Consider the following 21,513-nt stretch of genomic DNA (forward strand, 5'->3'; position numbering starts at 1 on the left):
TACCTACTGTACCATGACCACCAGCTCCCCCCCAGCACTACCTACAAGGCTATCTAGATGTCTTGTGAGATCTGCTACCTTTATAGCCATCAGACAATTCACTATGCAGTTCTCCTTGTCATCACAAAGCCAATTATCTATATTTCTAATAATTGAATCCCTCATTACCATTGCTTGTCATTTCCTAATAACTGGAGTCCCTGTCTAAGTGCAAGAGGATACCATGATATAATCTGGAAGGTGTGTCCCAACTATCATTTTCTTCTGTTCTAGCTTGGTGCTTTGCTGCCCGAAGACTTTCATCCTGGACAGGAGATGGAACCACTCTACTATGTCCCTAAAAGTCTCCTCTACGTACCTCTCCCTTTGCTCCACCAGTTCAGCCACTCTGACCTCCAGAGCTCGCAGTATGCATTAAGGGTTGTGAGTTGCTTGCACGGCCTGCACATATTGCATCTGTTCCGAAGGAAGATAATCATCCATGTTGTACTCATTGGAATTAACTAGGTAGCCCCCACACTGCTGCTGGTCTTCTGTCCCCATTTTTACTCTTGGGGCTTTTTTATTTAGCCTATTTCTAGGTATATTTGTTAAGTGAATTGCATTTTCTTTATTTTATCAGTTGCTTTTCTTGGGGACTTGGTGCCTTTCTAATTGTTAAATCCCTCAGACTCCTACACCTGCAGCCAAACTCTCCTTACCTTGGTAGTTCACTCAGTCACTATGCTCTGCCTCACTCTGTCGTGGGCTCTCTCTGTTTGAGAAGGGGCATTTGCAGGAGGCCTCCCAGTTTATAGCTGGAGCTAGGCGACATGCCCCTCCCCACTTACTATTTATTATTTGGGTCCTGACCTCTACAAGTGATCATTAAAGAATGATTTACTCAGATGCCACAGTGCCTAGCACCTTCAAGGGGGCTTTGAGTCACCAATGCAGCCTCTCTGGCCAAGCTTTGAAGTTAAGGTTTCGATCTGGATAAGCTTTTAAATTTCAAACTAAGCCTTTAAAATGCTTAGCCTGTAAAACGCTAAGCCAATGACAGAGAATGCTCAGTGCCACCCAATGCAGAGATCCAGATTTTGAACATTTCATAAAGCAGAAGTGTTCAAATATATAGTTTTTATTGACTCCAGGATCAAGATAGAAAACATTAGTCAAATTTGGATCCACATCTAGGATTGATTTTCAAACACCTCTAAAATTTGGGAATGTTCCAATCTGAAGTTGTGATTCAGGCCCAGATTGAGTAGTGTCGTAATAAACACGGTTTTTAATGTGCTGCATCAGGACAGAGTGAAAGAAAAGTGGCGTCAATAGTTTTATAAGGCGAGGTGCTGATGCAACTCCAATCAGTCAAAGGTTTTGATACGTGACTCATTATTAGAAGTGTTTATTAAGGTGTGTTATGATTGTAGGGGAAAGTGCTGGTCCTGGTCCCAGAAAAAGCTATTAAGTCCCATGCACTGTCCCCGTCCCATGTCTATGACACGGCCCCTTCGTATTCCTGCAATTTCCTCAGACTGTGGCAAACCCATTCCCCCTCCTATTGGAAAGGCTCTCTGGTCATGCCTTCCATATAGTTGGGGAAGCCTGTAAGTAAAAACGAAGCACAATCCTCCAAATAGATAATGGAGGACAGTTCCGCCCACTGGCACCAGTTATATGGGCCCACAGAGGAAATCTGGTATGCCATTCTGGCTAGCAGTCTGGTTTTGTCCAGGTATATAGTGCTTTCTGGAAGAGTGGTTTCATATAGCTCCAAGCACGGAGTGCATTTATGTCAGTGACCAGGATAGTCTGTATAGCCTATTGGTTATACAACTTGCTCATATCTGAATCCAACACACTAACCTGCCTTCATCAGGTACCAGACTGGAAGACCAAGTGTCCCAGGATAAAGAAAAAAGCCTTCACAATGATTATCCTTGTATGGAAGGGCAATAGGGTGACCAGACATCCTGATATTATTAGGACCATCCCAATATTAGGGTGTTATGTCTTATATATGCAACTATATCACTGCCATTCCCCTCTAAAAAAAGTCTGTTTTTCACACTTGCTCTGTGGTCACCCTAAGTGGCAGAATATTTATGAAGTTCTCAAAACTGGCCAAATACTTAATCAAGCTATTTATATGTTGAGTCTGGGCTCAACTGTAGTTAATATTCACAAGCCAGAAAAATACATTATTAAATTTTACACCATCATATGCTATCAAAATTCTGGCAAGTGTGATATTAAAACTTTCACTTGCAAGGATACCTGTGATGCTAGTGTATAATGAATATCTAACAGGATTCTGCAGTAAGTCTGAAAAAGTACTAGTAAAGCTTTTGTAAGTAATGGTCCATAGGAGGTTTACATGAAAGTCTATGTTGTGTCTGTGTGTGTTATTTCATTTTCATTAAAAAAAAAATACAAACGGCCTAATCTGAAACCCACTGCAGTCAATAGAAAGAGGACCATTTGGTTCAGTGGGCTTCAGATCATGTCCAAAAGGAGAAGGTTCATTCTTGATGGAGTCCTGCATGTGGCTTATGATGCTGTGTATCAGAATGTAGTGACATAATTCAAAGAAGAATATCTCTGAAGCAGTCAAAAGGCTCAGAATCATTCTCGTCTTTAATGTTTAGATTACTCTGAACACTTGGGTGAATAATCCAAGGAAAGAATCCATATTTACACTTCTCTAATTACTAATTTATCTAGTCGATATAATGTATTTTCAAAACTAATTTTTTTTTACTGTAGCTATTTACATCATAGTAATGGCTGCACAGCAAAACTATAGGGGAAATAGAGAGAGAATGAGACTTTCTGCAAGATTTATATTGTAATTCATATATTAGTCTCTCTCCCTCATGTTTGGAAAACATGATCCAAACAGAAGTAAATGAGACCTTAATCAAATGTCATTCTTTTAACAAAGTATTACCGATACAAATGTTGATAAAGTCAGTGCCAGATTCCGGCCCAAAATGAGTTTAACTACCTAAACTATGTTAAAGTAATGATAGGAATCACAATGAAGTAAATATGCAGACTTTGCCATCGACTTGGATGGGAGCAGGATCAGACCCCCAAAAAGAAATTAAGAGTAAAAATAAGGTTTTTTCCAGACTTAGTTCACACTGTCCTCCTGTACAACTTTGAACATGGGGAAGGGCCTGATCCAAAACCCACTGAAGTTAATGAGAATCTTTCCATTCAGCTCAATGGACTTTGGAGGAGACCCATAGTGAGGGAAGATAAGCCAAGGTAGCTGTCCAGCCTTTACTTTACATTTCTGTGCTTTTGGGCAATTACTGTAATTTTCTTCAGTGGTTAAATTTATCTTACCAGATTCAGAGTTTTGCATTAAAATGCTTAAAAGATTGAGAATTTAACTTATTTTGATTATCACAGCAAAAGTGGTAATGTGTCATCAGGAACCGAGAAGATGAAGTGCTACATTTCCAAAAACAGGTGTGTCATGACTATCAAAGTCAAGACAGATTGTCTACTAATCATCACTCTTCCACAACACAGTTTGAAGCATGGGAGTCAAAGAAAACTGGAGATGTGAAATAAGATTCACATGAATTACAAATTTTATCATATAAGGTATATTGGCTTACCTTGAAATTGATTTGTATCATCTGTGTGTATTTTTAGGGTGCTCAATATTTTGGTGCAGTATATGGTCAGTCACTACATAGTTACAATATACACCGAGTTGTGACCTGTTCTCATCTATCTGAATTTCTTGTCTACAATAAAGAGCATATTAAACTGTAGTATAACATGTCGTCCTTTCCATTACTGTATCCGACTAGTAATCTGCCCATCCATGACTTCCAAACATCTGACATTCATGCTTTGGAGATATATTTGTATGCAGACCTGTATGGAAAAACTTTAGCGTTTGTCCTCTGCATAATTGGTATCTAACACTTTTTTTGCGCTTGTGTAGTTTGATAAAAGTATTCATTTCATTCATCCCCATCTTTTCATAGCCATCCCCAAAACTTAATGTTTTCAATCATAGAAGAGCTACTGAGTAAAATGAAATGTTTTCCCCACCATTCCTATAAGGCAGAACCTTGAGTGGGGGGGCAGTATAACACTAACCCTGTCTGACAGAGGTTTTCTGGCTCAAGGAAGCAGAACATCTCTCAGAACTTGCAGATGCACACAAGTAGTTTGCCTGCTGCTATTCCCTTCATGAGTTCAGCTTATTTCTTTGTGCTGACCAGTGCATCAGGAGGACGAAGGCAAAGTCTACCTAACCCTTTTATATGGGCTCTATTGTCACAATTGTAATAGAATGGTAAACTGTATTATACCATTCACCCATTAGGTGTAACAAACCTAATTTAAACTCATAATGGTCATTCTTGATAGTGCATTAAAAAGATTCTTATAGCAAACATCTGCTCTTGCTCTCTCTTTGAAGGAAGCTCTGAAGTCAGTCCATATCTGGTATGAGAGTCTGATGTGCTAGTACAAGTTTTCTTTTGACACCCTGTCATGTATGACTAGTGCCAGAGGAGAACAGAAATAAAAGGAAAACAAAGGTTGCAGACAGAAGAAAAAAAAAGCCAGAAAGATTGCCAGATCTCATCAAAATGCTTCTCTTCAATGCCCCAGAGAACATCAGCTTTAACAAACCTTCAGAATGGACAGAGTGGAAGCAGTACTTTGCAAGAATTCATACTGCAATTAGGGCTGTCGATTAATCATAGTTAATTCACATGATTAACTTGAAAAAGAATTGATTAATTTTTTTAATTGCAGTTAAATCACATTGTTAAACAATAGAATACCAATTGAAATGTACTAAATATTTCTGGATGTTTTTCTAGGTTTTCAAATATATTGATTTCTATTTGAACACAGAATACAAAGGTACAGTACTCAATTTTCATTTGTTAAAAAATATTTACACTGTAAAATGATAAACAAAAGAAATAGTATTTTTCAGTTCATCTCATACAAGCACTGTAGTGCAATCTCTATTGTGAAAGTGAAATTTACAAATGTAGATTTTTTTGGTTACATAACTGCACTCAAAAACAAAAAAACAAACAACGTAAAACTTCAAAGTCTACAAGTCCACTCGGTCCTACTTCTTGTTCAGACAATCGCCAAGACAAACAAGTTTACATTTACGGGAGATACTACTGCCTGCTTCTTATTTACGATGTCACCTGAAAGTGAGAACAGACATTTACATGGCATTTTCGTAGCCGGCATTGCAAGGTATTTATATGCCAGATATGCTAAACATTCATATGCTCCTTCAGGCTTCAGCCACCATTCTAGAGGACATGCGTCCATGCTGCCGATGTTCTTTTAAAAAAAAGTGCATTAATTAAATTTGTGACAGAACTCCTTGGGGGAGAATTGTATGTCTCCTGTTCTGTTTTACCCGCATTCTGCTATATATTTCATGTTATAGCAGTCTTGGATGATGATCCAGCACATGTTGTTTCATTTACAAACCCTGGTCACTGAAGATTTGACAAAACGCAAAGAAGGTACCAATGTGAGATTTCTAAAAATAGCTACAGTACTCGACCCAAGGTTTAAGAATCTGAAGTGCCTTCCAAAATTTGAGAGGGATGAGGTGTGGATAATGCTTTCAGAAGTCTTAAAAGAGCAACATTTCGATGCAGAAACTACAGAACCCAAACCACCAAAAAAGAAAATCAACCTTCTGCTGGTGGCATCTGACTCAGATGATAAAAATTAACATGCATCGGTCTACTCTGCTATGGATCATTATTGAGCAGAACCCATCATCAGTATGGATGCATGTCCTCTGGAATGATGGTCGAAGCATCAAGTGACCTATGAATCTTTAGCGCATCTGGCACGTAAATAGTCTTGCAATGCCAGTTACAAGAGTGTCATGTGAACACTTGTTCTCACTTTCCGGTGATGTTGTAAACAAGAAGAGGGCAGCATTATCGCCTGCAAATGTAACCAAACTTGTTTGTCTGAAGTTTGTCTAAGATTCTACTTGATAAGTTTATGGAGGAGATGGTAAGATGGGATAATGGGATTTTGGTAAGTAATTGATCTTTAAATATTCAGGGTAAATAGGCCAAATCCCCTGAGATGGGATATTAGACGGATGGGATCTGAGTTACCCAGGAAAGAATTTTCTGTAGTATCTGGCTGGTGAATCTTGCCCATATGCTCAGGGTTTAGCTGATCGCCATATTTGGGGTCGGGAAGGAATTTTCCTCCAGGGCAGATTGGAGAGGCCCTGGAGGTTTTTCACCTTCCTCTGTAGCATGGGACATGGTTGACTTGAGGGAGGCTTCTCTGCTCCTTGAAGTCTTTAAACCATGATTTGAGGACTTCAATATCTCAGACATGGGTGAGGTTTTTCATAGGAGTGGGTGGGTGAGATTCTGTGGCCTGCACTGTGCAGGAGGTCAGACTAGATGATCAGAATGGTCCCTTCTGACCTTAGTATCTATGAATCTATAAGTAGGACCAAGTGGACTTGTAGGTTCTAAAGTCTTACATTGTTTTATTTTTGAATGCAGTTTTTTGTACATAATTCTACATTTGCAAGTTCAACTTTCATGATAAAGAGATTGCACTACAGCACTTATATTGGTGAATTGAAATATGGGATTTCTTTTGTTTTTTACAGTGCAAATATATGTAATAAAAAATATAAAGTGAGCACTGTACACTTTGTATTCTGTGTTGTAATTGAAATCAATATTTGAAAATGTAGAAAATATCCAAAATATTTAAATAAATGGAATTCTATTATTGTTTAACAGTGCAATTAATTTTTTAAATTGTTCAGTTAATCATGATTAATTTTTTTAATCGCTTGACAGCCCCAATTGCATTCAAACTCCACAAGAAAAATGGGAGATATGCAGATATCTTCAATTTATGCAATGGGGAAGCAGGCAGAGCACATCTTTAAATCTTTACTGAAGTAAGTCACAAAGATGTCTATGAAAGGGTTCTGGCTATGTTTGATGCATACTTTATAACTCCGAGAAATGTGATTTTTGAAAGAGCATGTTTTCACTAGATAATGCAGGAACCAAGAGAAAATGTTAACTCTTTTATAAGAGCATGCGTTGTCTGAACATTATGATTTGGGGGCTGCAAAACATGAAAATATCAGAGACAGGCTGGTTATTGGGTTAACAGACAGAAACCTCCCACAGCAACTAAAATTTAAAACAGACTTAAATCTACCCAGAGCTATACAGGTAGCAAAGCAATCTTAACTAGTCAAACAGCAGAACAAAAGACAGGAATGTAACACCAATGTAATGCCAATATTTAAGAAGGGCTCTAGGGGTGATCCTGGCAATTACAGACTGGTAAGTCTAATGTCAGTACTGGGCAAATTAGTTGAAACAATAGTAAAGAATAAAATTGTCAGACACAGAACATATTTTTGTGCAAAGGTCAACATGGTTTCTGTAAAGGGAGATCATGTCTTATTAATCTATTAGCGTTCTTTGAGGGGGTCCACAAACATGTAGACAAGGGGGATCGAGTGGATATAGTGGACTTAGATTTCCAGAAAGCCTTTGACAAGGTCCTCACCAAAGGCTCTTACGTAAACTAAATTGTCCTGGGATAAGAGGGAAGATCCTTTCATGGATTGAGACTTGGTTAAAAGACAGGGAACCAAGGGTAGGAATAAACGGTAAATTTTCAGAATGGAGATGGCTAACTAGTGATGTTCCCCAAGGGTCAGTCCTAGGGCCAATCCTATTCAACTTATTCATAAATGATCTGTAGAAAAGGGGTAAACAGTGAGGTGGCAAAATTTGCCGATGATACTAAACTGCTCAAGATGGTTAAGACCAAAGCAGAGTGTGAAGAACTTCAAAAAAAAAAAATCTCACAAAAGTAAGTGATTGGGCAACGAAAGGCAAATGAAATTTAATATGGATAAATGTAAAGTAATGCACATTAGAAAAAATAACCCCAACTATATGTACAATATGATGGGGGCTAATTTAGCTACAACTAATCAGGAGAAAAATCTTGGAGTCATCGTGGATAGTTCTCTGAAGACGTTCACTCAGTGTGCAGCAGCAGTCAAAAAAGCTAACGGGATGATAGGAATCATTAAAAAAGGGATAGATAATATCTTATTGCCCTTATATAAATCCATGGTATGCCCACATCTGGAATTCTGTGTACAGATGTGGTCCCCTCATCTCAAAAAAGATATACTGGTATTAGAAAAGTTTCAGAAAATGACAACTAAAATGATAAGGGGTTTGGAACAGGTCCCATATGAGGAGAGTTTAAAGAGGCTAGGACTTTTCATCTTGAAAAAAAGGAGACTAAGGGGGGATATGATAGAGGTATATAAAATCATGAGTGGTGTGGAGAAAGTGAATAAGGAAAAGTTATTTACTTGTTCCCATAATATAAGAATTAGGGGCCACCAAATGAAATTAATGGTTAGCAGGCTTCAAATAAATAAAAGGAAGTTCTTCATTCAGCGCACAGTCAACCTGTGGAATTCCTTGCCTGAGGAAGTTGTGAAGGCTAGAGCTATAATAGGGTTTAAAAGAGAAGTGGATAAATTCATGGAGATTAAGTACATTAATGGCTATTAGCCAGGATGGGTAAGAAATGGTGTCCCTAGCCTTTGTCAGAGGATGGAGATGGATTGCAGGAGAGAGAGATCACTTGATCATTACGTGTTAGATTCACTCCCTCTGGGACATCTGGCATTGGTCACTGTTGGTAGACAGGATACTGGGCTGGATGGACCTTTGGTCTGACCCAGTATGGTCATTCTTATGTTCTTAGAAACAACCTGAAAAAAACATGAAACTAGTTTAGAAGCTGTAAACATACATATCAGTGCTAAAAGTCACTACCAAAAGACCCTTGAGGCAAAGAGAAACAAATTTCAGGCAACCTACAAAGCATTTCAGACTAAACAAGATGTGGAAATATATAAGATGTAGAAAAATTCATAGCACAATAGGTGTACATTAGCCAAAGGTGCAAGGTATAATACATGCACAAAATATGGACTTTCTGCAGATGTTTGCCATACCAAGGCAGTCAAGGAGTTGACTGATATTGCACAAAATCAAGCAGCATTGTTTCTGGGATCTGTCACATGTGATAACAGAGAGCCTACCTGAAGAGTGAAATTGAATATTCATGAAAAGACTATTGACTTTAAAACTGACCGAGAAGCAGATACGAGTCATCTCAGCAGGGATTTACAATCGCCTACAATGCCTCCCAAAGTGGAAATCCCCTGACAGCTCTGCCTAGCCCTGGAAGTATTTGGAACTGCATGGGACAGTTCACTACAGAAACAACTTACAGAGACAGAAGCTATGCAGTCAGAGTGCATGTGGTCAAAGAAACAAAGACTAATAACCTCTTCAGCTGCAGCATGGCAGGTATGACGGGCCTAATAAGAAAGATGAAAGAACTCAATGGAATATTTCATGATATTGGACTTTTGAAGGGAGACCCAGTACAAATAAACTTGAGACAATACTGAATCTTACAGTGTACAAACACCTCTGCCAGATAGACCCTGGAAGAAAGGCTAGCTGCAGACTTATGTCAATTCAGAGGTCATTACCTGGTCATAATGGACTATTTTTCCAGGTATACAGAAATAATGTACTTGAAAGACATAACATGTTGCAGTGTTAGAGAAACTGAACTGAACTTTTGTTCATTTTGGTACTCCAGATCAACTAGTGATGGACCACAATTTGCACAGCAGAATTTAAGTCATACCAAATCAAATATGATTTATCATATTACTAGCAACACACATTAGCCACAAGCAAAGAGTAGTTGATAGCGCTATACAGACAGTCAAGAAAATCCTACAGAAAGGAGAATAGGGAATGGATCTTCCAAGTTGCAGATTGACACCAACAACAGCTATTGGGTATAGTCTAGCACAATTCCTGATGGGAAAGCAACTCAGAACTACTGTGCTGATTCTGGAGAAGAACCTATCTCCAAAGTGGCCAAACATGAAGAGAATAGCCAAATCAGATAAAAGGCAAAAAGAACTTATGCACACTTTAATAGATGTCAGAAAACTTTCAAGTCTAGAACTTGGCGACCATGTTTATGCAAGATGACCAAGTTGTTACATGTATGGGTCATGCAATTAGAAAACCAGTATGATTTAGAGATACTTAACACACTGATCTGTACTGAACATTAAACACAGCATGATAGTGTAAATTTGTAAATGGTAGGAATGTAAAACAAAAGGGGGAGATCTAATGGAATGCTAAACTGTATTATATTCTTCAACCACTAGGTGGTATAATGTATAATATACCGTAAGCTCACAACAGCCATTCCTGGCAGTGCATTAGAGGATCTTATAGTAAACACCTCTGGTGTCTCTCTCTGGGAAGGAAGCTCTGTAGCTAGTCTACATCTTTTACAAGAGCCTGACCTACTAGCAGCCCTGTACCTACTGAATACAAGTTGTACATGGCAATAGTAATACAGCCTCCTTACTCTCCTTACTCCTTATTCTCCTTGGGGTGTCAGACACCCCAGTCGAACAGAGACAGAGCAGTCCCTGTATTCCTTGCAGTGTAGGGACTGAAATACAGTTGGCTCTTATGCAAGCTGTACAAGGGGGTTCATGCAGAAAGCTCCTTGCATGCTCTTCTCCCTGTGCACTCACCTAAGCACCTCGCACCATCTGGCCCCAAATGAGGAGAAAGTGCAGACACTTTGATGGTGCATATCAATGCACAGTGAATCCCTTTGTTATGGAAAGTTAAAATTGCACAGGAAAGAAATAATTCCTAAGCAGTTCCTCTGGGAGGCCATTTATCTAACTAGGTTTAGGTTAATAAAGAAAAGTATGGCATTGGAGTAAGAGGTGAGTCCTTACACACACAGTCTGGTCATATGACTTTTAGAGATTGCCTTTGATCTAAGAATGGTACCCATCAGCCAGGAGGTTTCTGACCAATGGAGAGTGACAGCTATTTAAAAGAATAGATAAAAAGTAGATCAACTGTGCCTGATCGCCCCCTCAGTTATGCTAGTGCAAATCTGGAACTTGTATAGAAATCTATGGAGTTCAAATGGTGTAAAACCAATGGAGAGAAGAGAAACATGCTCATTGTTTGAAAATATTAGCAAAAGAATTCTAGCAAGATTTGACAGATATTTTAGTCAGGGAGACTAATGAAAATGAGCAATTTTCCTAAATATTCTGGTTTTTTGTGTAATAAAGTAATTTACTTCACTTACAGGAAAAAGTGATACAGAAAACAAAAATTTTAGATGCATAATTTCTCTAAGGAATACAATAATTGTGGGATCTCCTTTTGTATGTTTAAAAAGAATGCCCTATTTTACTTAATAGTTCAACTTCAAGAGAACTTTACTCAATAGTTTACTTCAAGCTCAATAGTGCCTCATAAATTTACTCTTTCACCACTTTTCATATTTTTGCCTGTTTAGTCATCATCTCCCCACATCCCTTTCCCAGAAAGTCTTATGACGCATCTGGCCAATAGCTAATTCAGAGTAGGACACCAAGCAACTAGCTCCAGCACATCCTCTTTAAATTGTGTGCCGTCAAATCACTTCCCCTTATTTGTCCCAGAAGGCTCATATGAATAGACATAATGGGATCTCATCCATTGAAATCATTGGCTAAAACTTAGACTTATGATGTAGCAAACCAAAAAGGAAGGGTGAAGATAGGAAGTGGAAGAGGGGGGCAACCACATCTTCATCTGCTGGAGAGTTAAATGAACAGTTTACATTCACATAACGAACATGTACATCGCAAACACCTTTGACTAAACTTTCCTTGTATCCACTAACTACCATTACTCAAAACTTAAACACTACATATTGTAAGAGCTAGGCAAAAATTTTCAAACAGATTTTTTTCTCACAAAAATATTTGGATTGACTGAAACCATTCTGTGAATTCATGCCAATTTTACCACACTGTTTTAGTGACAAAAGAAACAATATTCTGAATAAATGGAACTATTTAATTTTGATATTTTGATTCAAAATGATTCATTTCTAAATTTACTTCCATTTTATTTTAAAAAGTAAAAAAATCCTTCAAAAATTAAAAAAAATATTCAGTTTGATCTGAAACTATTTTTATTTCAATGAAAAGTTTTCATTTTAGGGTGACATGAAACAATTCCTCCTCTACCCCCTGATTTTTTTTTAAACTGACTAATTGGAAAGGCCAGTCCTCAGAATAAGGGATCAAGTTTTCTAAAGAGTTCATCTCCCATTTCGAGGGATAAATGGGAACCACTGGGTGCTGAACTGTTTGAAAATCCAGATGAAAATCCACTTGCCAAATGCATACACTTACAAATCCATTCATAAGTAATAAGTGTTAGCATGATTTAACTACAGAAAAACAGAATCCTGCAACAGATGTCTTCAAGATTTACTTTTCAATACTAATGGCATTACTTATTTTATAATGTACTTATCTTAATATCCATTGCCCAATGAGATAATGGCATAGTTTAGGGCACTATCAGATAGTGATAGCTAGCTCTACACTGCTGCAAGTCTATTTCCTAAACACAACTATAATATGGATTCAGCAGAAAGTTCAGAGTTTTATCAAGTTTTTCCACTAGTGTCTTGTTAGTGTCATAAATCATGAATTGGCTCCCAATGCCATTGTCATTCTTGGAGTGTGCATTCTGATGTATATACTACCATTTCTGACAGCTCCTCATCTTCACCCTTATTGTCCACTTGTCTTTAAATTTAGCACCAATAATAAAAGGGCTCAATTACGAGCCTTCTTGCATGTCTATGTATGGGACATAAGGGAGGAAGCACTCTTACTCTTCTGCTCAGGCTACCGGCATCACTAGAGCCTGTGCATGGAGGAGAATTGGCACTGGCAGGCTGCAAGTTTCTCATGCCATGCAAGTGTTCAGCAAATAGGGACAGCCTTGGTTCTTCCTCACTCTTCAACATGCTGATCCATGAAGTGGGGGAAGTAATTTGTGCTAGATTCTTTCAAAGGTAAGGAGAATGAAGAAATTCAACAAAAGCTGCCGTGGGCCAAATAAGGAATCTAATCTTCTAGGGAATGATTTTCAAACCCACAAATGGGAGTGAGGCAATGTTTAAAGGGAGTTAGATGTTTGTTCTGTGGTGGGGCTCTGTAGTCAGTTCCCCCTTGGTGTGGAGACCCTGCCTACTGCCTTGGGGAGAAATGAATTCACCTAGAGGTCACTGCAATACCTTCTTCAATAACTGAGATTTAGCAGCAGCAAACACACAGTCCCAGTGCACCCCCCGTACACACACCCCAGTCCCTCAGTAACCAATCAGGGGCTTCTTTCCCATTGGACTCTGGTTGATTCTTACATGCTGTGCAGCGGCAGGAGGACACATGCTCAGGCTGCCCTCTGGTGCTGCCTCTTCTCTTAGCCTGCTGTGCCCCATCTGCAGTCCAAACAGTCTCTTCCACATCCCATCCTCCAGTCCAGGGTTAGTCAATTATTTTTTGTCAAGGTCCAGATTTCTTGGTCAAGGTATAGTCAAGGTCCAGACTCCAGAGAAAATAATAAAAAACAATAATGAGTAATTATGAGTAAATAAAATATGAGTAAATAATGAGTAATGAGTAAACATGATTTTGTGGTCCATTCAAAATCGGGCAGTCTGGATTTGGCCCGCAGTCTGCCTATTGACTATCCCTGTTCCAGTCCTAGGGTAGCTGCAAGGATGAAAGCAAGTCTAGGGACTTACCGGTACGGGGCTGGGCTGGGCCTGGCTCTGGCCCCCGGAAGGGGCGGGGCTCATCCTGTACTGGCAACTGCTTCCTTCCCCCACCGAGGGTAACAGCAGCAGCCGGGGGCTCTGGCAGTAGTTTAAAGGGCCTGGGACAGTAGTGGCAGCTGGAGCCCTGGGCCCTTTAAATCGTCCCTGGAGTCCCGCTGCCGCTTCCCCAGGGCTTTAGCAGCAGGGCTCTGGGGACAGGGCTCCGGCTGCCACTACCACTACTGGAGCCATGGGGAAGTGGCGGCGGGGCTCCGGGGATGATTTAAAGGGCCCAGGGCTCAGCTGCTGCTACCGCCCCGGGCCCTTTAAATCGCAGCCCCAGGGCTCCGGCAGCGGGGCTCTGGCAGCCATTTAGGGGGCTGGGGGCTCCAGCTGCTGCTGGGAGCCGCAGGCCCTTTAAATTGCACCTGGGGAAACTGATCTACCCTGGTACGGTGCACTGGCTCTTGCCAGTGTGCTGTACCAGGGTGTACCAGCTTACTTTCACCTCTGGGTAGCTGACAGCAGAAAGTAAATATGGGGTTTCCTGCCAGCTCCATAGCCAACCTGCTCTGTGGGGGTGGAGATGGAGAGGCCTGTTTCTCCACTTTGCCCATCACTACAGCTTATGGTCAGCCCTGACAGCACTACTGTTGATCTGTGAAGTGAAAGCTTTATGCATTCCATAGTACCCATGAAAATTTCCCCACTAAATGTTTGGTTTAGGTTTGATGAATCCTGGTAAAAGTATTTTAAAATGGTGGGGAGTGAAGACTTATAAATTCACACTGAAAACAGAAAAAAATAAAATAAAATTCATCATGCAATTAGACATGATTGACTGTCTCTATAGAAGAGAGATTCGAGGCTGGAATAGTGATTGTGTCTCACATCTGAATTATAGTTCTTCAGCAAAACTATATGGGAACACCTGTCTACATTTTGCCTGGCTCAATCTGTTAGATAGTTTTTCCACTGAAATGAGCATTGACTTCACTCCTTTTTCTCTGAAAGAAAATTTCAAGAACACCTTCAACCATACAAAAATTCTCTAAGCAAAAGAATAAATGAACACAATCTGATATCAGGAATTACAACATTCAAAAACCAGTAGAACACTTCAACCTCCCTGGTCACTCAACAGCAGACTTAAAAGTGGCAATTCTTCAACAAAAAAATTCAAAACCAGACTCCAGTATGAAACTGCAGAACTAAAATTAATCTGCAAAACAAGACATCATCAAATTAGGCCTGAATAAAGACTGGGAGTGGATGGGTCATTACAAAAATCTAATTTTACAATACTAATTTCCCCCTACTGTTACTCACACTTCTTGTGAACTGTTTGAAGTGGGCCACCCTCATTACCACTACAAAAATGATTTTTTCCTCCCTGGGTATTCTATGGTTAATTGAATTGTCTCGTTAGACTTGCCTTACCAGGTTGGGGGTAACTCCCATCTTTTCATGTACTATGTATAAATATACCTGCTACTGTATTTTCCACTCCAGGCATCTGATAAGTGGGTTCTAGCCCATGAAAGCTTATGCCCAAATAAATTTGTTGGTCTAAGGTGCAACAAGGACTCCTCTTTGTTCATACAATATAGTAATTCATACAAAAATATCATAAACCCTTTACTGCTAATTATACATGTGTAATCTGTCACATACATGTGGAATTTCTTCCTCCAAACAGGGAATTGAGCAAACCACCTTCCTTAGTCTGACTCCTCTATGCATGTTGTTGATGAATGTGATTTTCCCCCCCCACACACAATTCAAGGGAATAGAAACCATCAGAAAGATGCTGTAAGACTAGTCCAGATAGACCCTATTGGGTCTCGGCAGAGAAATCTGCCATGGACACATGCTATGCACCTGGAGCACAGGGAAAATACCAAACACATTGTCATAGGCTATGGTAGGCCAATTTCAGATGCTATTGAAACTGAAGCAGAGATATTTGATGTAAGCATCTCCTATAGGGAAGCCAGAAAGTTTTACCTCATAACTGACCCAGGGTAAGTCTACACCTGGGTCAGCTGACTTGGGCTTGCAGTCTACAGGGTTGAAAAACTGATGTAGACATTTGAGCTTGGACTGGAGCCGACTGAGCCCAAGCTTGAGCTTGGACTGAGTCCTCTGAGCCCAAATGTCTACACCTCAACTTTACAGCCCAAGTCAGCTGACATGGGCTAGCTGTGGGCATTTAATTGCCATGTAAACATACCCCCAAAGTCCTTTACCAAAAGGAGGAGAGGGTGAGAAAAACTTAGAACTAAATGGTGGTGAAACCAAGTAGAGACATAATAAAGAAATGGAGGTACCTCTGCTGTCAATGTTGTAAGGATTCCTCAACTGTGAAAACTGATACATCAGAGGAGTGCAAATATGAGATGTAAAGAATGTGAGCATTTTATTGCCGATACAGTCTTGATGACCTTACTCTAAATTGTGCCTAAGATAGGATCCCACAGATGAATCTACCCATAGGTGAAAAACTTTGTCTATAAACCACACAAGGGCATAACCTTGGCTCTAGGTAATGCAGGGGTTAAAATTAAAATAGTGTTTGAACCTACAATTAAACTCTAAAGGTTACTGGAATGTGTTTCCTACCATCATCATGGCAAATGAATCCCAAACGAAAGTAGTCTCCTTGCAGATCAACACCGCGTGGATCAATCTCTAGTTAGGTCCTTAAGGTGTCTAGCTGGATATTCAGTTTATGTCAGTCATTGCCAATCTTATCATGCTATTATGGGATAGGCTAAAATACCACTTCATCACAGATGCTCACACTGGAGGAGGTGGCAGGAGGAGGAAGGAAGGGTATGTTACAAGCTGATATTAATATTTTAAAGTTATTTATAGGGCCAGAAATGGCATGGATTTTTTTCCTGCTATAAAGAATAAACTATGCCCCCTGCTGGTCAACGGAAACCCCCCTCAACCTCCTTCATAACAGCAGTAGACTCAGCCACAGCCCCATTTCTGTTCACATGAAATAGGTCACATATGTTGACCCTCACTTTCAGATAAAATGAATACTTAATGAAAAACTGAATCCACGCTGTAAAAGGGGTATGTAGGTGGGATGTGTCCATGTGAATAACTGTATGTAAAGGCATCACCAGGGGCTATATCTGTCTATCTATACATATATAGTCTATTGGTGTGAGCATTCATCAGGAGCTCACAGCAGACCAAGCGTATGAACAAGGGACACACAGTTTCTATATTTGCACTGATTTTAGCAATTACTGTGCTCAAAGGTGCAGAGCTGTTTTTCAGTAGAGCTGCTCTGTTAAATGGATAAACACAATCTGTTATGTGAAGCCAGACAAAGTCCTTGAAGATCACTTTAGATGCAGTGCAAGCCTAGTGCAAAGAGTGAGCTGAGGCCTTGATCGCTATGCTGAGGGAGTGGCTGAATTATACTTCACACTTATAAATTTAAGTAAGCTGTGCAGATTCTCTATCTCAGTATGGCCAGGGTGAGGAAGATGTAATAGACAAGTTTCAGCAATAACAATGGGCCCTGAGAAATGGAGAGTCTCAGGGACCTTTAATTATAGCAAAAGTGAATTAGGATTCCTAGGCTGAGGGAAAAAAAAAAACAGGTCTTGAGATGAGATTTGGAAATAGTCAAGAGTAATAACCAAGGAGTTGGCTTCAAAAAGGAACTACAGAGAAAAAGGTAAAAGGTAAAGTTTCTATTTTGAGTGTGCATTTAACATAACCTTTTATTCTGTTTGCAGCCCACATGATGACGCAACAGATTTATATTCCCAGATTTTGAATCACAAAAACATTAATTCACCTCTTAATTATTCATTTAGGAGTTTCTTTGTTGGGCTCTCAGGAGTACTATATTAGGCATTTCTTTTGAAAAATGAAGATTTAGATTGTAAGAAGAATGAAGTTTTAGACTCTTTTGTAAATCTACTGAGGATTTAAAGTGAAAGCCACATAGAAATAGACAAATCTTTAATTGGACACTCATATTTGGGGTACAAAAACACAGATTGAAATTTCATATTCATTGCACCTATATATTAAAACTCATATATAATCCTTTTAGATTAAAATTGAAATATTACTACTACACATATAATTAGAAGCATTAAAGAATGATAGTCTCCAACACGATTCTCGTATACAATTTGAATAATTGTTTTCTTTACTTAATTCAGAAATATGCAAAAACAAAGGAGTTCTGTCAGGCTTTGAAGTATCTGACTCCCACTTCTGAGCAATCACCAGGAGCCAAACACTAAGTGAAGAACTTTGGTTTTGGTGTTATAAAGAGGAGGAGTACAATACAGCTTGATGCTGATGAGCCAGGTGAAGGTGGCTTGCATTGGAGAGACTGTTCTAATGAAGAGCAGAAAATGGAGAGCATGATCTCTCTTACGTCTGAAGTACTAATGTTAGTTTAGATTTGTCCCAAAGCATATCCCTTTGCATATGAATCTGCTCACTCTTTCTTGTCTGTCCTGGTAAAGAAAACCACTCATCCTCTTCCCTGCTCCAGAAACCTGAATGGCATTAGATTGCCGTGAGGTGTGCAGAAGGGAATAGAGCTGGGCAAAATCTGTTGAATAGTTTATTCACTGAAAAAATGCAGTTTCAACCAACTCAAAACTATGTACAAAGTTGACACAGTAGTTTTGCCTGGGAAAAGTTTGTCACTGCCAGAACTCTATTTATGCATGTCCCTCTGTATCCCCATTTATAACTTTTCACCCTGTGGTTGGGGTGCTCACCTCAGATGCGGGAAACCCAAGTTTGAATCCACACTCTGAAACAGGGACTTGAACTCAGATTTCTCTTCTCCCAGTATCATGACCAGAGTCAGAGGGCCCATGTTCTCCAGAGAGACTATTGATGGGACACCTGTTAAATAAGGAATGTGGGGAGTTAGGCTGGAAGAAACTCAGCAACATGAACATAGCAGTGCACAGGGTTCAATAAAGTTCAACTTCAAGTTAGTTAAGCTGAATCCAAGTTCTTTGCTAATGAAACATGATGGCAATGTTTAAGTTATGAGCTCTCTGCAGTGCAGTAGCTGGCAGCATGAGCCATGGAACTCAGTCTGAAGCCCTCTGGCACCCTGGATTTTGCAAACACAAACCTAGCCCAGCAATGGACTGGAGGTGGAGGAGTTCCAGCTATACACAGACCTGGCCATGCAGGAGGAGGATAACAATGGCAAAGTCAAACTATTATTTTACCTTATTGGGGAACAATGGAGAAAGCTCAGCAGCTCACCATTGCCTCAAGCCTCACAGAAGTCCTGGGAATCCTGGGGATAAATTGCTCTCCAAAGCAGAGCCTGGAGTGACAGTTGTTTCATTCATTTTCATTTCAATCTGTAGGGGAAGTGATAGACTCCTATATGACTGCTTTATGCACACTGGCTGGTACTTGCCATTCTGGAGACTTGACAGACTCCCTGATTTGGGACAGGATAATCTGTGGCACTTGGGCTCACAACCTGTGGGAGCAGCTACTCCAGGAAGGCAGTCTCACATCAGACAGCTGCTTAGACAAGGGGCTTGCAGCAGGAGCCTCAAGAGAAAGGATGAAAGTCCTAGGAGGCACAAAAGCCTCAGCAGTACATGCCGTGAGACAACAGCAAAGTAGAACAGACAGACAGGATTCCACATCCAGAGCGAGATGAATTTACATGGCAGACAGCATGAGTGGGTAAAGAAGTGCTCCGCCCTAGAACCGCATTGCAAGGAACGTGGCGAGTTGAACCATTTTAGCAGCATGTGCAAATGCAGAAGGTCTCAGAAATATTCAGTCAGATTAGTACAGGAGGTGGATGGCACATCCCCAAGAGCAAGCACTGTCATGCTGAAACAAATGATAATGGGCACCCTTGTCCTGAAGTACTTCCACCCAGGAGAGCTACTGACACTCCACTGTTATGCACTGGAGAAAGGATTGGGTGTAGCTATTTTGCAGGCGCAGCCAGTCACTTATATCTGTTAGAGACTGAGTGGGGGTACTCCCACATAGAAAAAGAGCATCTGGCTGTGCTATTTGGAGTGGAGTGATTCCATCAGTACATCTATGGCCACCCAGTAGTAGTGCAATCAGAACACAAACCCCTCGAGATAGAAGGGTTTAACATGATTAAATGCTCCAGAGAAATTGGAATGCATGTTGATAAGCCTCCAGCACTACTAGGTAGAGATCAGATATTGAGTAGGACGATTGCCGGTGTTAGCTGACACCCTGAGCTGGGCATATACACTAGCATCAGAGAGTGGGCAGGAAGGGATTGTCACAGGGGTGCACTACTTACTGTTGGTCTGGCACCTCCTCCTGGTCACTCTGGGGATTAGCTCTCAAGGACAAATCCACTGTCCACAGTTTGCATGCCATTTACTCTGTCTCTCCCTCTGGTCTGAAGCTCCTCTCTCACTTCAGGACCCCCAGCATCTCCTTTGTGACTTAACCCTCTGGCTAGGTCACTCAGAGATCCCCCTTCCAGGGTACAATCTGTCAGCAGTCCTAGGCAGTCTTCCCATTAATTCTCTGAGTTCTGTGTCACCCCCTCAGTGGCTGGTAGGGGAACCCGGGCTTGCCCTCTTCTCCAGGTTCCATCTCAGGAGACCCTCAGCTCAGCAGTTCTGAGCTTCTTCTCTCCACCCTCTCTGCTCCTTCCCTGGACTGCTCCTTCCCACACTTCTGGGTCCCCTCCTTTCTCTGGGCATGCAAGCTTCAAACCTTCCTCCCTCTTCCCAGGAAGTAACTTCTGGCTGCTGCTTACCCTCCTATGGCGGTTCCCAGAAGCCCCAAAATACACCTTCCTCTTCCCAAGGCATGACTGCCCTTTCTCCACAGTTGCCCACTCTGTGGGCTCCTTCCTGGCTTTATAGGCTCCATGCCACTTGTGCAGCCTGTTCCTAATCAAACTCCTGCTCTCTGGCTCCTGTTCCAGGTGCAGCCTGTGGAATTAATTGACTTTCCTGGCTCCCTTAACTCTGCTCAGGCCTGTGTGAGGTGTTCTTCTCATCAGAGGGATCAGGACATAGTGTAGCATGTTCATGGAGTTGATCTCCCAGTTTCAATAATAAAGCTGACAGAAATCAAAGAGGCTACAGAAAAGGACACCCAATGACAGGCAGTCAAGAGAGTGATGCTACTGCAGGATGGCTAGAAGACAAAAACTAAGTCCCAACAGGAACCATGAAATTGACAAGAAATCTAAGCAGCTAGGGCCCAGCTGTTCCCGCCTCCCTGTAGAGGTGGGGGGCTGGACCCTGCTCCAACTGGGGAGAGAATGGACACCCACTCCCAGTGAAAAGTCCTGGTTTCAGAGTAGCAGCCGTGTTAGTCTGTATTCGCAAAAAAGAAAAGGAGTATTTGTGGCACCTTAGAGGACCCTGGGAGCCATGCAGCCTTGTCAATTTCATAGGTCCCTGATTCATGAAATTGTCAAGGCTGTCCAGCTCCTGGCAGGGAGCAGGCATGGGGGCTCAAGAAACTGGGGCAGCTGGACACCAGTTCCCAGGGGTGAAAAGCCCTGGGCAGCTTCCAGAAGGGAATGGGGAGGGGAGAAGCCTATGGTGGATTCCCTGCTCTGAGTGGGAGATGGGGGCAGCCTGTGGGGAACCCGGGAGCCTGTGGGGTAGCTGGGTTCCCAGCAGAGAGCTGCCAGTGGACCTGAGAGACCAGGCTCTCAGCTCCTCACACTGCCCTTCTTAGGTCAGTGGA

At 41.0% G+C, this 21,513-nt stretch overlaps 1 long non-coding RNA gene across 2 annotated transcripts in view; it reads right to left on the reverse strand.

Annotated features, from left to right (window-relative positions):
* The window catches only part of LOC122459776, a 70,142-nt gene extending 49,498 nt beyond the window's left edge, over nucleotides 1–20,644 (reverse strand). The window contains exons 1-4 of one of the 2 annotated variants that reach the window (XR_006280683.1): nucleotides 20,567–20,644; nucleotides 19,017–19,117; nucleotides 18,549–18,678; nucleotides 17,787–18,320 (exon numbers count right to left, since the gene is read on the reverse strand). This is a non-coding gene — a long non-coding RNA (uncharacterized LOC122459776). Of the gene's footprint in view, nucleotides 1–17,786; nucleotides 18,321–18,548; nucleotides 18,679–19,016; nucleotides 19,118–20,566 lie in introns of those variants that run through there. The other variant, XR_006280703.1, reaches the window with a different exon arrangement.
* Between the last annotated feature and the right edge of the window lie 869 nt (nucleotides 20,645–21,513).

The sequence above is a fragment of the Dermochelys coriacea genome, chromosome 1, assembly GCF_009764565.3.
Source record: "Dermochelys coriacea isolate rDerCor1 chromosome 1, rDerCor1.pri.v4, whole genome shotgun sequence".
Taxonomy (NCBI): Eukaryota; Metazoa; Chordata; order Testudines; family Dermochelyidae; genus Dermochelys; species Dermochelys coriacea.